This window comes from Motacilla alba, chromosome 1, assembly GCF_015832195.1.
Source record: "Motacilla alba alba isolate MOTALB_02 chromosome 1, Motacilla_alba_V1.0_pri, whole genome shotgun sequence".
In the NCBI taxonomy this organism is placed as follows: Eukaryota; Metazoa; Chordata; class Aves; order Passeriformes; family Motacillidae; genus Motacilla; species Motacilla alba.
In genome coordinates, this window is record NC_052016.1 from 62545987 (window position 1) to 62563810 (window position 17824).

Consider the following 17824-nt stretch of genomic DNA (forward strand, 5'->3'; position numbering starts at 1 on the left):
ATCATTTCCCTCCTCAGCCGGGCAGGGGAGAGAAAATATGATGAAAGGCTCATTGTCAAGATAAGGACAAGGAGAGGTCATTCAACAATTATCATCACAGGCAAAACAAATTCAGCTTGGGGAAATTAATTTAATTGATTGCCAATCAGATCACAGCAGGGTAATGAGAAAAAAACCAAAATCTTAAAACTACTTCCCCTCACCCCTTCTTTCTTCCTGGGTTCAGCTTCACTGCCAATTTTCTCTACTCCCTTCACCCCAGAGCTGAAGGGGAATGGGGAATGAGGACTGTGATCAGTCATCACACGTTGTCTCTGCTGTTCCTTCACTCTCTTCCCCTGATCCAGTGGGGGTCCCTCCCACAGGAGACAGTTCTCAATGGCAATGGTACTGAGGACACTGTGCTCATGACTTACCCTCTGGGCAGCTGTGCCCCACAGCGTGACCAGCCTGCAAACAGCCCCAAACACCCCAGCCATGGCACGGTTCACCTCTTAATCCAGAACCTCCATCTTCCTTCCGCCTCTGCCCTGCCTTATCCCATGGCCAAGCAGGGATGAACATAGCCAGGAAAGGAGCTGTGCAATGGTCCAGGCATGTCAAATGTCACCATGCACATGTTGTGCAGTGCTGTGCAATGGGGAAAGGAGGGCATCCTCTCGTTGCTCCCAGCCTCTTCATCACATTAAGCTTCTGCTTTAGAGTGGAAATGCTGGAGTACACTCTGCCATTTCCTATTATTCTGTGCATGACTTGGCACAATAAAGCCCTCTGTGGCAGGTCTCCAGGAGCTACTGTAACTCTGTATGCACCCTATACATTCTGGAGGAACCACAGGGGAATTAACACTGCTGTTTTCAGCCTGCTGTTGCAATGCATGAATAATCACAGAAAAAATTTGCATTCATTCAACAGTGTGTGGGAATGTTTAAAATATAAAACTCACTTTCATTTAATTAAGGGGGAAAAATACCAACAAAAAAAAAAATCATCATTTATGTTAGGCAATCTGAGATCCTTCATTTGCTTTAAATGAAAAGGTCGATGTCAGATTAGGTTCAGCCTGGAAAGATGAATAATTTGTTTGATCACTTGAGAAACAGGAGATCATGTTGCCCAGTAACTTGTTATTATATTTCAGCAATAGTGTCTTCACTCGAGGTTAACTAGAGTTGTAGAAATGACAAAGCACTGAGCTGCTGTATCTCTGGCTTCACATCCTGTGATAGCTTCTGCTGAAGCAGAAGATGTCCTCACAACAACACACAAAAATATGCAAGAATAATATAGAAAAAACTTTCTCTTGGATTTCTGTAAACCCAATTTACATTTATGTGAATTGGCTGTATTTCTTATTAAAAACAAAACAAAACAAAACAAACAAACAAACAAAAAAAAAGCAAAAAGCAACAACAATGCAGGAATTCACAGTGGTCATTTATTTCTTGGAATCATAACCTTTTGATCTAAGGGACCTTCAGGGACCTTCAGGGAGTATTTTAATTTTTCTGTTCAAGGAAGAAGAGAATCTCATTATTATGGAGACTGTCTTCTCCTCTTGCCTGTACAGTGTAGGTCAGTCACATCCTCATCCTTCAACTGGAAAATGCCTTAGCTAGAGGAAGATCCCAGATGTAGGGTTTCTGGGTTCCTCAGATGTAAGCGTCTGTGACAAAGTGATGGATGTGCTGCTCTGTGCCAGCCAGTCTGCTGACGTGTCAGAGCTGTGGGACACCAGTGGGGATGGTCCTGCAAGTGTGGATGGTGGCAGTGGACACTGCTGGTGCTTACAGAGGACCTCTCCTTGCACCTGTCCTGAGCAGGATTTGTCCATCCACTCCCATCTTGCCAGGCAGAAGTGCAATTGTAGGCTGCAGTTCCTCTCCTCCTAAGGCAACCCTCTAAATGCATTTGTACCTATTCCACTGCAAAAGCACTGCCTGTCTCCCAGGTGAGGTGTGAGTGATCACCTCATGCCCTGTCAGCAAGCAAGGATTCCAGGGAGTGTGTTCAGTCCTGCCTGGCATTTTGTGTGCTGCCAGCAGACACAACATGCCCTGATTAGGGCAGCCTTTTCCCTGCATATGGCCTGGTCAGCCTGGCATTTACAGCTGCAGGGGGCAATGATGCCAACGGGCTACAAAACACGGGCAAACCCAGACACTGATGTGCCCTTTGTTCATCTCTCTGAGAGCCCTTCACACCCAGGTGAAAATTACCTGACACGTCACCGCAGCCCTTCCCCTTCTCCTCCATCCTGTCATGCAAACAAGAGTCAGTCTGTGAAAGGTCATGGTTTTCTCCCGGGATCTGTGCTCAACTGTTCCTTCCACCCCACTGCCTGCTGCCAGTGCTGCTGCTGCTCCCCGTGCCTATGCTGCTGGCACATTGAAACAAAGGACTGGGTCTTTTGTGTCTAATGGGAACTGCTGGTTTCTGGGAAGCACATTGAGTGCACTCCCTGATCAGAAGCAGTCATAGTGGTTTGGGGAGGGACTGCTGCTTTAGTCCTAGGCATTTTCTTAACTAGAAGATAATTTGTAGGAAGACCTCAGGCTGTGGGCAAATCTGGATTTGTATCCACTGCCATATAACCACTGTATCCACTGAAGCAGGTCCAGACTGTGGCTGGTGTGGTCATGGGCTCGAGAGGACTCTTCAGGCCTTCTCCTTCATGACAGATTCTTTTCAGGATCCTCAGGTGACTGCTCCACCCTGAAAAGGTTCTCGACTAACACAGCACCTACTTGTCATACCTAAACACTGAGTCAGGAATCCTTTGTTCATACTTTTTAAATAATCCACCCCAAGTCCCCCAGCCTGAGGATGTGAAGACTACTCTGAACTTTTTTATTTCTCCTTATCCAAATACTGCAATTAGAAAAAAATTAGTCCCTCTGCTCCTGCTCCTATGCTGTCCCTTTGCCATTTTCCTTTTCACAGTACTTCACCCATCTGCAGTGCCTGATGTGTGCCCGGTGAGCTTTTCACAGCACAGCCTATATTTGGCTTTTTGCATCACTTGCTAGAGAAGCTCCTTCAACCTGACCCTTTCCTCCACAGGCTGCTACAAAACAAACTGCTGGGAAGCATAAGAGGCAAAGCAAGGTCCAGCTGTGTAGGTGGACCAAAGGTGCCTTACTTGATCCACACCCACATAAATACAGGTTGGTGAAGCTTGTGCATTGACTACACAGCATGCATCTGACATGCAGTAGCAGCTATTTTCTGACAGCCTGCAGTCCCATCCTGGGGCTGTCTCCTCCAGGCAGCAATGTCAGGACTCCTACACAGCACCAACACATCAGCCCTGCTGTTGTTGTGGATTTCAGGTGAAGTGGTGGCTGTTGTATGAAAAACTGCCACTCAAATCAAGTGGAGGCTGATAAGAAAAGTCATTGCACAAGGCAGTACTTCCTAGCATATAAAAAGTATTTTCTGGTTGTCTTTTCAATGCTATTTCACCCTCAGCCTCACTTTTCATTTAAGACACATTGCAGCAATCAAGGGTTTTTGGACAGTAAAATGGTCTTTTTTCCTTTTTTCAACCCCAGCACTATTCAGAACAGTATCTCACTGCAGAGCAAAGGGTTTGCGAACTCTAGAAATAGCATCAGTACCAGGGAAAATGAAAGGGTGAAAACCTCAAACCAAAGTTTGTGAGACTGGACTTCAGAAATGTGGGTGGTAGTCCAGTTTCGGCTTCCTGAACACATTGTCTGAGAGGTGTTACACAAACACAGAGAAACATCATTCGGATATATGCAAACCAACAGACTTCTTGCAGTCTGTCTTTTCCAAACACTTGTCTCGGCTCTTCTATAGCTGGCATTATTTTTCCTGACTTCATAATTTTCCTTTTAGCTTAAAATTCACTGAGTGCAGTCTAAGTTTGTATGAAGTTATCCAAGAAAGTAAAACAAATTCAGCTGGAAGTTAGGAGGATGTGTTCAGTGACCAGATGAATAAAGGGTAACTCAAGCTTTCCATTGAGTAGGTGGAATGAAAGAGCAAACCATCCTTAAGGATGGTGTGTGAAAGGAGTAACACAATGCAGTTGCCTGAGATAGCCCGGGCATCCTTTTAGGCCCTATGATTCACATGCATCCTTGACATTTGTGCCTTATTCTCAGCTTCTCAAATATTTGTCTTTTGCTGTTATTATTTTTAGCTTGGTTTGCTAAATAAACAAGGCTGATGAGGCTCCCCATCTGGCTGTCTATTGCTCCCACCCGCCCATTCTCCCCAAACCCCTGTGACCCTGTTTCATTCCAGTCTGATGATGGGCTGGACATCTCAGGGTGAATTATTCCACAGGTGCCATGAAAATTGGCTGCTCCTCAGGGGAAGATGCAGCTTTTGCTGGAGATAACGGCAGAGTGAATCCAGCTGTTGGTGCCCTGTCTGTCACAGCATCTGGGTGGGTGCTGGGTATGTGCTTATTTATCAGGCCACTGGGACACAGAACACTTGAAGGCTGAAACACATCATGCTGTCTCTTGCCTGTGGCAGGATGTCCTAAAAGCCACAGGACAGCTGGGTTATTGACATGCAAAGGCAAGGGGATGAAGGACACATTTCCTCAGATAAACAAGTCTTCCCCACGTCTGCAGCTCACTGAGCAATTTCTGCATCCGTAACCCTGGGTAACTAACGGGTAAAGGATTCAGCTCTTGGGATGCAGCTGATTTTGAGTGTTTGCCTGTTGTTTGCTGCTTTGTGTGAACTGCTTCAGACATATATTTGATGTGACTCCTGAAGCTATGCATGCCTTGTTTACACTCAAGTGGGAGAGGAACGTGAGGTCTCTCTGGGGAGCTTTGTCATCCATGCAGGAGCACTGAGTGATCAGACCCAATTCTGGATTTCCAGAGAGGCTGACTAGTCCACATTTCACATTGCCAAGGTGGCATTTAGGCCCACAAACAGATGTGGTAATGTGGCAGAAACAACAAGTGAAACATCTGCGTGCTCAGATTTGTCCGATGGGGCTGCTCTGCCTCTAACGTTAACTGCGTGTCTTTGCAGTAACGAGACTGTTCTGTGTGACAGTCTTGTGCCTCCGAAAGCTTTCAAGATTGTTTGCATTTCCTCCCTTTAGCAGACTCTCTTACTCTTCATTCTTTCAAAGCTACATTTCTTTTTCTGCAGGGCATTTCCTTCCTTCTCAAGTTTTGCCTCGGCTTTTTGCAGGTATGAAGGAGCACCCACTCAGGTGCTCCCAGAATCCCTGTGTGACTGACAGGCAATGAAAGATCTTGTCATTTCATTTTCATGCTTTTTTGCTTCCGAGTGACTCAACAGCCTCTGCAGATCCTCACCTCCTCAGCCAAAGGGAGCTCATCTCCTTTCCGTGCCTTTTTAAACTTACCAAAATTAAGTCCACATGTTTAACAAGGAAAGCAGTGCAGGGTTATGTCCTGGCAAGGTCACTAATGGCAAAGGCAGGATCTGGACAGAGGGAGGCAGCTTGTGCCCTGCTCCTCTTTTGCCACTTCCATTAGGATCCTGCTCTGTAAATGTCACACTTAGTGTTTTGATGCCTAAGTTTCAACTGCAGACACATGATCTGCTTATCTATAAGCAAAAGACTTGCCTTGTTTTAAAATATGAATCAAAGTCATGAATTCACCCTTGGCTAAAGTGCATGTTTATTCCTATACTATGAACTCTGCTCCTGCAGAGAGGAAATCATTATACACGTCAATGCCCTCAAGACTGGGGGGGGGTGGGGGGGTGGAGGGGGGGGTCTGAGGAGGAAGTAGCACAAACATCAGAAAAAAAGCCTAACGTGGTTGTTAGGAATAAAATATTCAGCCCAGCTTTAATCATGGAACAGAATGGCTCCAAATGGCATTGGAGGCCTGCTTTATGAGGCATAGGACTGATACTTCCCCCTCCTGCCATAAGAGTTTTATTTTAGGTGATAAAAACGAAGAAAAAATGGTGAAAAGTCAGGGTAAAGTGGAAGGATGCTCTGCAGCACCCGTGTCAGTTCGCATCTGTGCGGTGTGCTGCAGAACAGCGGTTTCACTGCAGTGTGACCTCGCCAAAGCTCCCTTCCCAAACGTGGGCTGTGCTGGCACTCGGAGAGGAGCTGCTTGCAGGGGTCGGTGAGCTTGGGGATGCTGCTGTGCTGCTGAGCTGCTGTGCTGCTGAGCTGCTGTGCTGCCTGGGGATGCTGCTGTGCTGCTGTGCTGCCTGGGGATGCTGCTGCTCCCTCCTCCTCTAGTGATCCCTGCGCAGAGAGGGGGCAGGTACGGAAGGCACCGCCCTGCAGTGCAGCTGAGGATTCCCCGTTGCTGGGGACACCTTCAGCAGCTTCCTTCCTGACACCACTGGAGGACACATAGCCACCACATGAGGCATCCATGGGTCACCGTAGCCTCCTCCCTCACATCAGAGGCTGACGAGGGCATGGCTCAAAAGGACATGGCTGACACCAGGGATACTGAGCCCTCTCTTCCCTTTCCAAGGGTCACTTTTATTTCACTGGGAATGGTTGTAAAAATCCCTTGGCAGTATTTTTTCTGCACACCAGCGTCTGTGCACCATTCGTAGCACTAAGTAGCATTTATGCCCTGCATCACAGCAGTGCTGTTTGGAGCGTCTCTTGCCAACCACATCTGGTGGTGCTACAGGCTTGGGGCACCTCCAAACAGCTAATTTACCACTGCCATTCCTCAAAGGACAAAGAAAGGGGAACCATCCCGTTCTGGTTCCTCTTCCAAACTGGCATTTGTTCTATGGTAATATCCTTTATTGTATATAAAACTATAACTGGCTTTAAAAAATGACTTTAGTAATCCAGCTCTTGTTTTATAATTGAATGTAACAACTATTAATTACCTTGCCTACAAAAAGAAATTACTCCCTTAATAATTCATAGTGAGAAGGATAAACTTTTAGGTTTCTAGTGCATTATTTGGTAGGTTTCTGGTGAGCAGGTTTTCCTCAGAGTCACCACTGGGTTGTGGTGAGATATTATAGAACTGGGACAGAGCCTTAGGCCAGCAGCAGCCCAATAGCAATGTCCTTCTGTGTTCACTTGACACCCCTGGCTGGCCCTGAGTCCTTTCTTATCAACAGAGAGAGCTGTAGCAACACTGAACTGTGTCTGGAATCAAAACTTGGAGGTGAAATAAAAGCCAGAACTGTTGACCTCTCTGTAGCACCATCAGCTTGCCCAGTGGCCATCAGTAAAGCTCTGCTACAGCTTTCACCACAGTGAGAGGAAATCTACTACTGTTTTCTTCTTTTTGCTGTCTTCAGGTCAAGAGGAGTCAAATATAGCTTTTGTATGGAGGTGAAAGCCCATAAGGACTTTTGCACCTGCAACACCTTTGCCTTGGCTATCCGATCCTATCCAGGTGCTGCCTTTGGGAAGACACCTTTGTCTTTCTCTTGGACAATCTCTGGGGTCTCTTGTTGAGCTCTGATTTCTGATACCTGCATGATTCTACACGCTGGTCATTTTGGGAGCAAGGGGAAGGCAGGAAGGTTTTCCTTGGAGCATACCACACAATTAGCTGGCTACAGCTGTGTACATTTAGCAGCATGTTGAACTGGCTGGGGCAGCGTTCCCAGATCCCATGAGTTCCTGAAGTCAGCAGCAATGGCACGATTCCCTCTGCAGATCTAGGAGCTGCCAAAAACTTCACCTCACTGTCAGTACTGCACATTCCGAGACTTCTTACGGGTCATCAGCCCACTTGCATTCAGCTCTCTGCCTCTCCTGCTCAGTATTTTGCCTAGTTGTCAGGCTGGGGGTTAATACCTCTCAAATTAGCTGTAAAAACTAATATGAACATTAAGTTCTTTAAACATCCTGTTCTAGCATTTCCTTTGTTTACAGTCAAATCCATTTCTGGCCTTATTTCATATGTCAAGTGTTCCATGTATAGCATCCTTCTTCTTCAGCTTAATATGCAGGGAAATCCTGTCCCATACCATCAAGTTTTCTTGTATTTGCAGTGTCTTTTTTCCTGTGGCAAGTTTGTGCCTGGATTACTGAAATGATTTTTTACAATTTCCGACATGGGGAGATGAAATTGGTGCATAGGTTCAGCACTCTGTTTCCCATTCTCCTGCCCTTCTGTAGGGTGACTTTCTCATGTACCTGTCCGAGTTACCAAAGCATCTCCCAGGGATGACAATTCCTGCCACTTGACATTGAGTATTTGCTGAAGCCTTTATTAACAGCACAGAGAGAAAACTCTCTCCTGTCTTGTTTGGTGTGAAAAGAGAAGTGCTGGCATGAGAAAGGGGGCTGCTTGTCTGAGTGAAAGGAGCTGGTACCCACCAAAGGCAGTGTGCCCTGCCAGACTGAGCAGGGACAGGGATATGCCCTGCTACTGTCCTGGATCAGGGAGTTCCTTGTCCTTTATCCTTGAAGAACTGCTTTTCAAGTAACTGGTCTGCAAAACAGGGATAAACCTGCCTGTCATAGCCATTTCCAGAAGATCTGGTAATATTTTCTCCAGTATTTTCAATATGTGGTAGTCCCTGGGGGAACCTCAGGGCCTTGCTTGTGATAGCAAAGCCTAGCTCTCCCAGCAAGACCTTCGGCTCTGACTTGGTGTGACTCTGTGACTCAGCTCTGAAATTGTGTTTTTCCACTGATAATTTTGATAAGTATAACCTTAAACTGGGCTACATTACAGACGAGAATCCAAGAGCATTTTTAATCTCCTGTTATTTACTTGTAACATCGTGAATCATAGCATTGCACAGTGTACATGATATTCTCTGATGATATAATTACAGAGCTCTCTGTATACTGTGCTTTCTTAATTCATTGTATTCAACATTCACCTTTTAGCAAGGCATGCTCTAGTTCTCAATATTACTCAGTTTGAGACTAAACTTGGGAATTGAAAACAAGACTCCAGATATCACAGCCACGTCACAATGGCCGTGTGTCTGCCGTGTTTCCCAACCTCACTGTAGCCTTTGCTCTCTTCCCACACACGAGCAGCACTGGGTAGTTACAGGGTAGGTGCAGGTGTACTTTAGAATGCGTGTCTGGAGCTTGTTCTCAGCCTTATCACCTGGGGTGTGCTTGCATGATGAAAAATACCTCTGTGGTTGCTGTCAGTTGCTTGTTCTTGATGGGGGAGGTCTCAAAGTTATGTGCTGGCAGTGCTGGGTAAGGTGGGGAGTTGGGCACCTCACTGGTGCCCTTAGCTCCCTCCTTGAAGGCAGATACATAACAAACTGTGAGGAATGCTAAAAGAAACCATTTCCCACCGTGCCTCCACACATTGTGTCCCCTAAGGTTAATCACGAAGTGGAGTTCAGGGGTTTCACAGGCTCAGGGGCCTGGAACTGTGAGTGTCCAGGGCAGGGAGAAGCTTATTACGCCATCTCCAGGCACAACTGATTCCATCAGGATAAGCAGGGCTTATGCCCACTGGACAAGCTCCCATTCCTCCCAAAGGTTTGCTGCTCTCAGACCATTACAACTGGCCTGGATGCTGGTTCTGAGTTCATCCAACACCTTCACTTTCTCCTCCACTATTATTTCCAGGTCAGTCTCAACTCATATTTCTACTGTGAAGCTTGCCAGAAAGGAGGAGAGCAGCCTTTCCAGGTCCAGGCTGCATGGTTCCTCATCTGAGGCTAGTTCAAGAAAAGCTGAAAATGCTTGTTGAGTCTCTTGGATTTGAAAGGCTACTGGTTACTGAGCTGCAGTGAGTCTGGCTGGAGAAATGTCCTTGAAATTGCAAGCAGCAGCATCTCCAGAGCCTCCTCCAAGTGTGAAAGTTGGAGGGGCCATCTGAATCTGTGTTGAACGGGAGCCAATCTGGAACATTTCCTGCAAATTCCAGAGAAATGTCATTTGCTGTGGTAACCTTTGCTGAATTAAGCATAGGTGATTAAACAGCACTCCAAAACCCAGGCCTTTTATCCCAAGCTTTCTTAAAATTGTAGATGAATTGTTGGACTCTATGATATCGAAGGTCTTTTCTAACCTAAATGATTCCATGATTCCTTATCTACTGCATTCCCAGCTCTGCCTTAGCTCTCCCTTTGAAAGTTACAAATACAATGGTTTGCCCATAATCTAATTCTTTCTGTGCCTCCAAACCTTGCAGGGAAGATGCCAGTAATTTTCTAGATTTGTCCCCTCCCTCCACAGTTTTGCCAACACCAGCTGCTGCCATGTCACCAAGGGGCCACAGTCACCAAGAAGGTGAGTGAACAAAGCTCAGGCCATCGGCAGACTGCCTCATGGGTGCTTTCCCATTGAGGACCACATCCTACGAAGCCTTGGATTTCCTTTTGTTTCCTTGCCTTCTCCCACATCTGATTTTCATACTTACGAACATGCAAATGCAATGGGGAAATTTAGGAAATCTGTTACTAAGGCAACTGATTAGGTGATGATGCAATTACCTTGTTATTTGAAAGTCAGGGTGCTGCGTGTTGCAATAAACTCCTACCAAAAGGGGAGAATAAAAGTTTTCATAATACTTTCTCACTCAAAGGTGGCACAGCCCTAAAAATTACTTCCCTTGAGGATACACCAAGAATACCAGAAGTCAGCAAAATCTGGCTTCCTTTTTTGGAACAGGAGCTGAGGCAAAACCTCCTCCTTTCTCCAATGCCAACAGAATCGAGGAGGGGGTGACTCACTTTCAGAAGATGTCAAGAAGTCCATGAGAAAAAGCACTCATGTGACATGAGCGATTAACGAGACATCCACCTATAATTACATTTAATTATGAAGGAAAGAAATCATAGCAGCAAAGATTTAGGTCTTTGAACATAAATGTTGTACCTAAATGCATTTATAGAGATGACATTGGACTCCAGCACCTCAATGCTTTGTTTGCAGTGAGCAGCCTAAAACTGGACACAGGATTCGAGGTGTGGCCGCACCAGTGCTGAGTACAGGGGGACAGTCACTGCCTTGGTCCTGCTGGCCATACTGTTGCTGACACAGGCCAGGATGCCATTGGCCTTCTTGGCCCCCTGGGCACAGCTGGCTCACGTTCAGCTGCTGTTGACCAGCACTCCCAGGCCCTTTTCTGCTGGGCAGTTTTCAGCCACTCTGCCCCCAGCCTGCAGTGCTGTAGGGGTTGTTGTGACCCAAGCACAGGACCTGTTACTTTTCCTTGTTGAACCTCACACAATTGGCCTCGGCCCATGGATGCCACCATGCAGCTGAGTCTGGCCTGGTTCTGCTGTTTCAGACCCTGTCTTTCCCTGCTTTGACCTCCTGTGGATCTACCACAGGCTTCTCTTCTGCATTTTCCTTCCCCCTTCCTGGTGTCTCCACACATGCTGCCTCCCACCCTTCTATACAGCCTTGGGCCCATGCAGCACTTCTTTCATTCACTTGACTGGTGCCCAAAGGTTCTATCTCTGCATCACACCCTTGCCTTTGATGTCAGCACGCGCTGAGCTGGGGAAGGAAGGGCCAGGAGCCAGCACTGCTGATGGGGACCTGGTCAGCCCCCAGGTGAACATGGCATGTCCTTCCTTTTCCTCCATGCCTGTCCTTAGGACATTCAGTCTCTTCACTGCCTGACACACCAGGATGTTCAGGCCAGGTACCTGCTGCCTGTGCTCTGTGCTGACATTCCTCACCGGACGAGTCACCTAAGGTCTGCTGCTTGCCTTGGGACCCTACTCAACCCAGTGACGCATACAACTTGGCTGCCTCTGCCAGCTCCCACTGTGAGTTTCCATGTTACTCTGCACAAATCTGGCTCCTTCCAAATGCCAGGAGTCACATTCTGAGCCTTTTTTTTTTAACCTCTGTTTTCAATGTTTTTCTTAATGAGTCCTCACAGTGCTCATTTGCTCACAGAGAAGCCACGATTGTTATTTCTGGGGACCAAGAAAAGGTGGTGGAAGAATCAATAAAAGTCAGCAGATGTAGATCTGAGAGGGTAGGCTGGGAGGGCTGCTAGGGTAGCCAGAGGCAGGGAACCTATGCTGTTGGACAGTGCATGCTAAAGGAAAAAAAAGATGTTGGAGAAAGCAAGCCTGCCAATTTTAGTCCAAGATACCAGGAATCTTGTAAAAGAGCAGGAGATGTTGACCTGCTCTTCTGGACTCGACATCACTTCTTTAGCCCACATTACTGCCCTTCTGCAGCTGCACAAGTGCATTTGAAGTCATTGCCTTGAATAACTTCAAGAGCAAAATCCCACTCGAGTTCGGGCTTGCACAGTAAGTCTGGTATCACACAGCACCACATGGGTCCTGAGATGTGTGTTGGGACATCAGTCAGGCTAAAAAATTGCTTGCCATGCCAGAGTGCTTGGAGGTGATGACATCCAAAAACATTGTGAAGAAATACCTTCAGTGGGACCAAACTGGAAGAGGTGCAGAAGACCTGCTTGCACTGCTTTGCTACCCGGCAGCTTCCCAGAGCCAGGCCAGAGTTCAGAGGATGCCACAGCTGTGACTGCACCGTAAATCTCCACAGATATTTATCTCTCAGTGAGCTGAGAGAGAGCTCCCTGCTCCTCTTCCTTGACCACATCATCCTGGTCACCTCTTGTCTTCCAGGTGTGGTGCTGAGAGGGTGCCAGAGCTGCCACCACCCATGGGCCACACAGAACCAGCACATTGCTTCTGTAGGCCATTAATATTGGAAGTGGTGTCATAATCCAGAATAAGCTGCTGTCCCAAGGACAGTGGCTGACTTAAAAATTAAAAACATATTGTTCATCCTTCTCTGTTGGGAAGGGTTCCCAAAAAAGTGCCCAAAAAACATAGGACAGAACTAATGAGGACTGCATATAGCCTTCAGACTTAGGCAATGTGCCGTGGCTAATGCCAGCAGAGGAGAGTTACTGCCTGATCTTCTATCAACCATTTGAACTGAGGCCTGCATTTGGCTAAATCCACCATCTCTGGAATTTAATTTGCCATTGAGTCTTCTTCTTACAGTGGAAAGGCAGAGTCTCGGTGGGAATCCCCTTGCATGCAGACTCCTTGCATGATCAGCAGGCACCTGATTTGGGGGCACTCTCTGTCCCCATCCCCTGTTCAGGGCTGGCACTGGCCCCTGCTGTGTGTGTGTTTGTGTGTGTGTGTGTGTGTGTGTGTGTATGTGTATGCAGCTCTGTACTTGCTGCAGTGATTTCTCAGTGGGCCAGAGAGGAAAAATGAAAAGGAAAATGAAATTGCAAAACCACATCTGCTCTGTGGGAAGTGCTCAGGTAGCATGAATTGTCACAGAGACGAGGCAACCCCCTACCACTTCCTAAATAGAGCCAGCAAGGGTATGCAACACTAGTAAAACTAAAATGATCATCACCTTCCCCCTTGAAGAATTCATAGACTTCTGAATTTATTCTCCTGATTGCTTAAACTCTGCTCTTTTTCACTTTTCTTCTTTGCTTTGTTTTGGTTTGTTTGTTTGTTTGCTTGTTTGTAAATATAGTAAGTTGTACCACCCTTTTACAGTTTTACAAGAGATGGCAGCTTGACCACAAGTCAGTGTGTAGGTGCCGAAATCCCATACAGCAGGCAGAGCCGCAGCAAGGTCCTGTGGAGAGAAGCAGAAGTGAAAAAGTCAGTGGAAAGTGAAAAGGTAGTGAAAAAGTGGTTGGGGAAGGAACGAGGGTGACTGTGGGAAGTGGTCCCATGTAGGCAGCCTCCTTGGTGTTTGTTTCTGTCTAGGCAGGCCCTGGACTTCCCTATGAGGCATTCAGATATGATCCCCTTAATACCTTTGCTTCTCAAAATCTCTACACCTCCAACACCACGCCCCTGCCTAGGATTCACTTGTGTTTCTGAGATGGCTTTCCTCTGTGGCATCCTTGTGGAATCAACTTTCGACTTTGGAACATGTGAGATGAGAGCAGCTGAGTCATGTCTTCCCTCGGTGCTCCCCAAAGCGGGAAGCTGCTCAGGCCTAGAGGCAAAAGCAAAGTTTGCTTTTAGCTGCCTGAAACAAGGCTGTTGTCTTCGCTTCTCACCCATGGTGTTTTACTGAGTGCTCTCTGCCAGAGGAAACAGGCTGCAAGGCCATGGCCACACCAAAGTGTTTCCCACCTCTGCTGTCCTGCGAGTCAGAACAGCGGGGAGAGGCGCTCACTGGAGCACTCCAGATGTGCACTGGAGTGCTCCTGCTGGGGTCTCATGGGCAGCTGGAACAGCCACTGAGACACCCAGTCCCCAAGTGTTTCAGCCACCACATCTTGACTGTGAAGGGGAGCACCCCAACCCTTGAACCACAGGCCCCCGGCGCAGCTTGGAGGACCACTTCCACCTATAGGCAACAGGAAAATCCAGGCACAAATCCAGGCACAAAACCAGTTTAATTCAAGTCTACAAAATGGTGATGTCAGGAAGCCACAGTGTCAGGAATTTCCTCTCTTTCTCAGTCCAGCTGTAAGCTCCTGCCCTCACATAACCCTCCTCAGCAAGTTGCTCCCTTAGCCTTTAGCTGCAGTGAAGAGCTCACTCCTGAAGCCACTGTTTTTCCTTCCTAGAGGCAAACATGGCTTGACCTTTTTTGCAGGCTTTCTGGGAAATATTGGTTTTGGTTCAGCTCAGAAGGGCTCTGCGGTGCCTTGGCAGAGCACCCCGGAGAGATGGAGATCCCCATAGTGTCCAGTTAGGCCTTTATATATTTATTTTCCTGATTGTAATATACTTTTATGGCCAAAAAGAATTGGATACTTCTGGTTGAAGTTACTCTTTATTTTTATTGTAATATTTTATATTCATAACTAATTATTAATTGCAGGTTAATTATTATGGTCAGTCTGCCTTTAACTTTTTATACCTCTGTAACAACTTCTGTAACAAATTCCTTACATACAAGCAGCCATGTTGAAACTCACTCTGACGGGCTCTGCAAAACTGTCCATTTACAGGATTTTTGATCATTTTTATACTGCTGGGGAGTCAGGTCTGAACTGAGGGTGATTACTGGAAATTCACTGTAATTGAAATATCTTTCAGTGCTGAGCCCTTTACAAACCTTTCAGCTCATCTCTGTCTCTTCTATCATTTCCTTTGTCCTTCTGTTTTTTAATCCAGGAGTTGATATTTTCACTGGGCTTTTACAATAGAGTATTGCACAATATCAAGACTGCTTTCTGTGAGAAAGCACCAAACAAATACAGTCATAGAATCACACAATTGTTAAGGTTGGAAAAGGCCCTCGAGATCAGCTGTCAACCCAGCACTGCCGAGTCTACCACTAAACCATGTCCCTGAGTGCCACATCTGTACATCTTTGTGTCTCCACAGATGGTGACTCAACCAGTACCTCAGCAGCCTGTTCCAATAGTTGATGACTCTTTCCATGAGGAAAATGTTCCTAACACCCAATTGAAACCTTCCTTGGTGCAACCCAAAGCCATTTCCTCTTGTTCCATTGCTTATTACTTGGGAGAAGAGACTGATCCTTTCCTTGCTAAAACTTCCTTTCACATAGTTCTGGAGACCCATAAAGTCTCAGTCTTCCTTTTTTCCAGACTAAATAATCCCAACTCCTTGAGCTGCTCCCCACATGACTTGTGATTCAGAACCTTCACCTTCAATCATGGAATCACAGAATTGCTGAAGCTGGAGAGGATGTCTGGAGTTCATCTTGTAGTGCATGAAGCCTGCCTGATAGACAAAAAGTGCGATCCTCTTCCTGCTTGTGGCAACATAAATCAGAAGTTAACATTTTCTGTTAACTTTATTTTCTGTTGCAGATCCATGGTTAAGCCTGAGTTGATTTGTTTTGGCAATGTGCTTGGATTGTTTTGGGAGGCAAACTCCAGAACTTCCCAGAGGATATCAGAAGTAAAGCTTCGCCTATTCCCCTGGGCTTCCAATTAGGAGAGGATTCATTTGCCCTGCAAAATACAAACTCCCATTTTGCACAGCAGGTGCAGCATTACTGACTTACAGAGACACAGAAGTACTCAGGCCAGGTAGGGCTACTGAAGCTCATCCCTGCACCAGCTTTGCACAGACATGCGTAGGGGTGCAGTCCATCCCCTTCACCAGGCCGCTGAGAGGCATCTGAGAGGAGGCTTGTAGAAAACAGGAAAATGTTTCCTGAGTATGGAGGTCAGTCTGAAGTCAGGAGGTACCTCAGTGTAGGGAAGGAACAAACCTGGGCCAGGATCTTCGGCAGAGGCAGCTTGGCCGAGACAGCCACCGTTACCTGCACGTAACAGCAGCACACTCATCAGTTGCTGCCAGCAGTGCCAAATCCCATTTTCCAGGTCATCAATCTTACCAGACACTGAAAAACATTATGTAACTCCACTCTACTTGATATTCAGCTTTCATCACATCTCTGTAAGGCTTAAGCCAAAGATCTGGGCAGATTTTGCAAAATCAGATCCAGTCTGTTAATGGGTGCCTCATGTTTTTGTTGTGGCTTAGTGTGTGTTGCTCCCTGCCCCTGAGACACCATGTCTCATTCACATGGCTTGTGCAAGGCTGTCAGGCATCCTCCCAAAAGCTTACTAGAGCATGCTGCCAAGCTTAACGTAGTGGGCCACCCAGTTAAGTGGGGAGAAGCACATATCCATGTGATGAACTCAGTTACTAGGCTTGGCTTTGCTGGAGTGGCTTTCTGTAGAGCTGAGCCTGTGGGAGGACCAGCACTGGCTGACAGTTCCTCAGCCTTGCCCTCCATCCTCGCTGATGGGAGAAGCACACAGTCCAGAGTGAAGAATAAACAGGGAGGGTGTGCTCAAAGAAGGAGCTCATCACTTTGAAAACCCAGTAAAAAGCTGCGTGTTGTGTCAGCATTTCCCGGAGCATCCCTTAGGGCTGCCACACAGCCCACAGGATTGGGTTTTTTTTGCTCCTTGCATCAGCATTGCCTAAAATATCAATTCACATTAATTTCTGTTCTTTCAACCCACAGTCCTCAGTCCAATGTCACCCAACCACACAGAGCTTTACAGTTCTCTGTATCTCTTCTCCACCTTATTCTATTTGAAAATTTTGCAAAAGGCAGACTTTCAAGATGTGACCATCCAAGAGGTAAGAAAGTGAGGACAGCCTTAGTGGGCCAGACCAGAAGTCCATCTAAGCAGGAATTCTGATGGTCTCTGGATGGAGGAGGAAGTTGATGCATAGGAAAGAGTGCAAAACCAGCATGGGAAAACCCATTGTACAGTTTCCCAGCTGGATAGCAAGTCTACTGCAGCTAATAACCATCTAAGACTATAAAAGTCAGAACAATCACAAATCTTCCCACCCTCTGCGTGCAAGATGCATTGCTGTCTTTTTTTCTCAACATGCTGTGTGGGTGTGACAACGAAAACCAATAAAAATGCTAGAAGTAAACTCTCCACAAAATTCACCCTGGGGCTGTTAATGCAATTCTCTCCTGCAGGACCAGCTGGGGGATCAGCCACACCTGAGAGATGTGAGTTGCTTTGCCAGGGCACCATTAAACAGCACTTGGATTTGGAGGGTCATGGCCAGCCCTGCCTGGAATTCAGATGTGGCTTCTATTCACAAAATCTTTCCCACCTGCTCTTGGCTAGCGTTTAATATCTGTGCAGTTCATGCTCACAAACACTTCAAAGGCCTAGCTAGTCACCACGGGCTAACTCTGCATTTAAATATCTGTGGAGGATAAATATCCTATTGTATGTTTAGGATTGGACAAATTGCTCTCTGCCTTGAGTCGGTTAGAGGGATGACTGCTTGGTATGAATCACAAATGCTGTAGTGCAATACATAATTCCAGATTGAGCACGGTGTTGTGGCACATGGTTATGTTCCCTGATTTGATGGCTTATTTAACTAATCAGCACAGCAGGAGCAGTTCATTTCAACTATTCCAATAAATGAGAGCTCTGTAATTTGCACATGCAGCTGTAATAGTTGT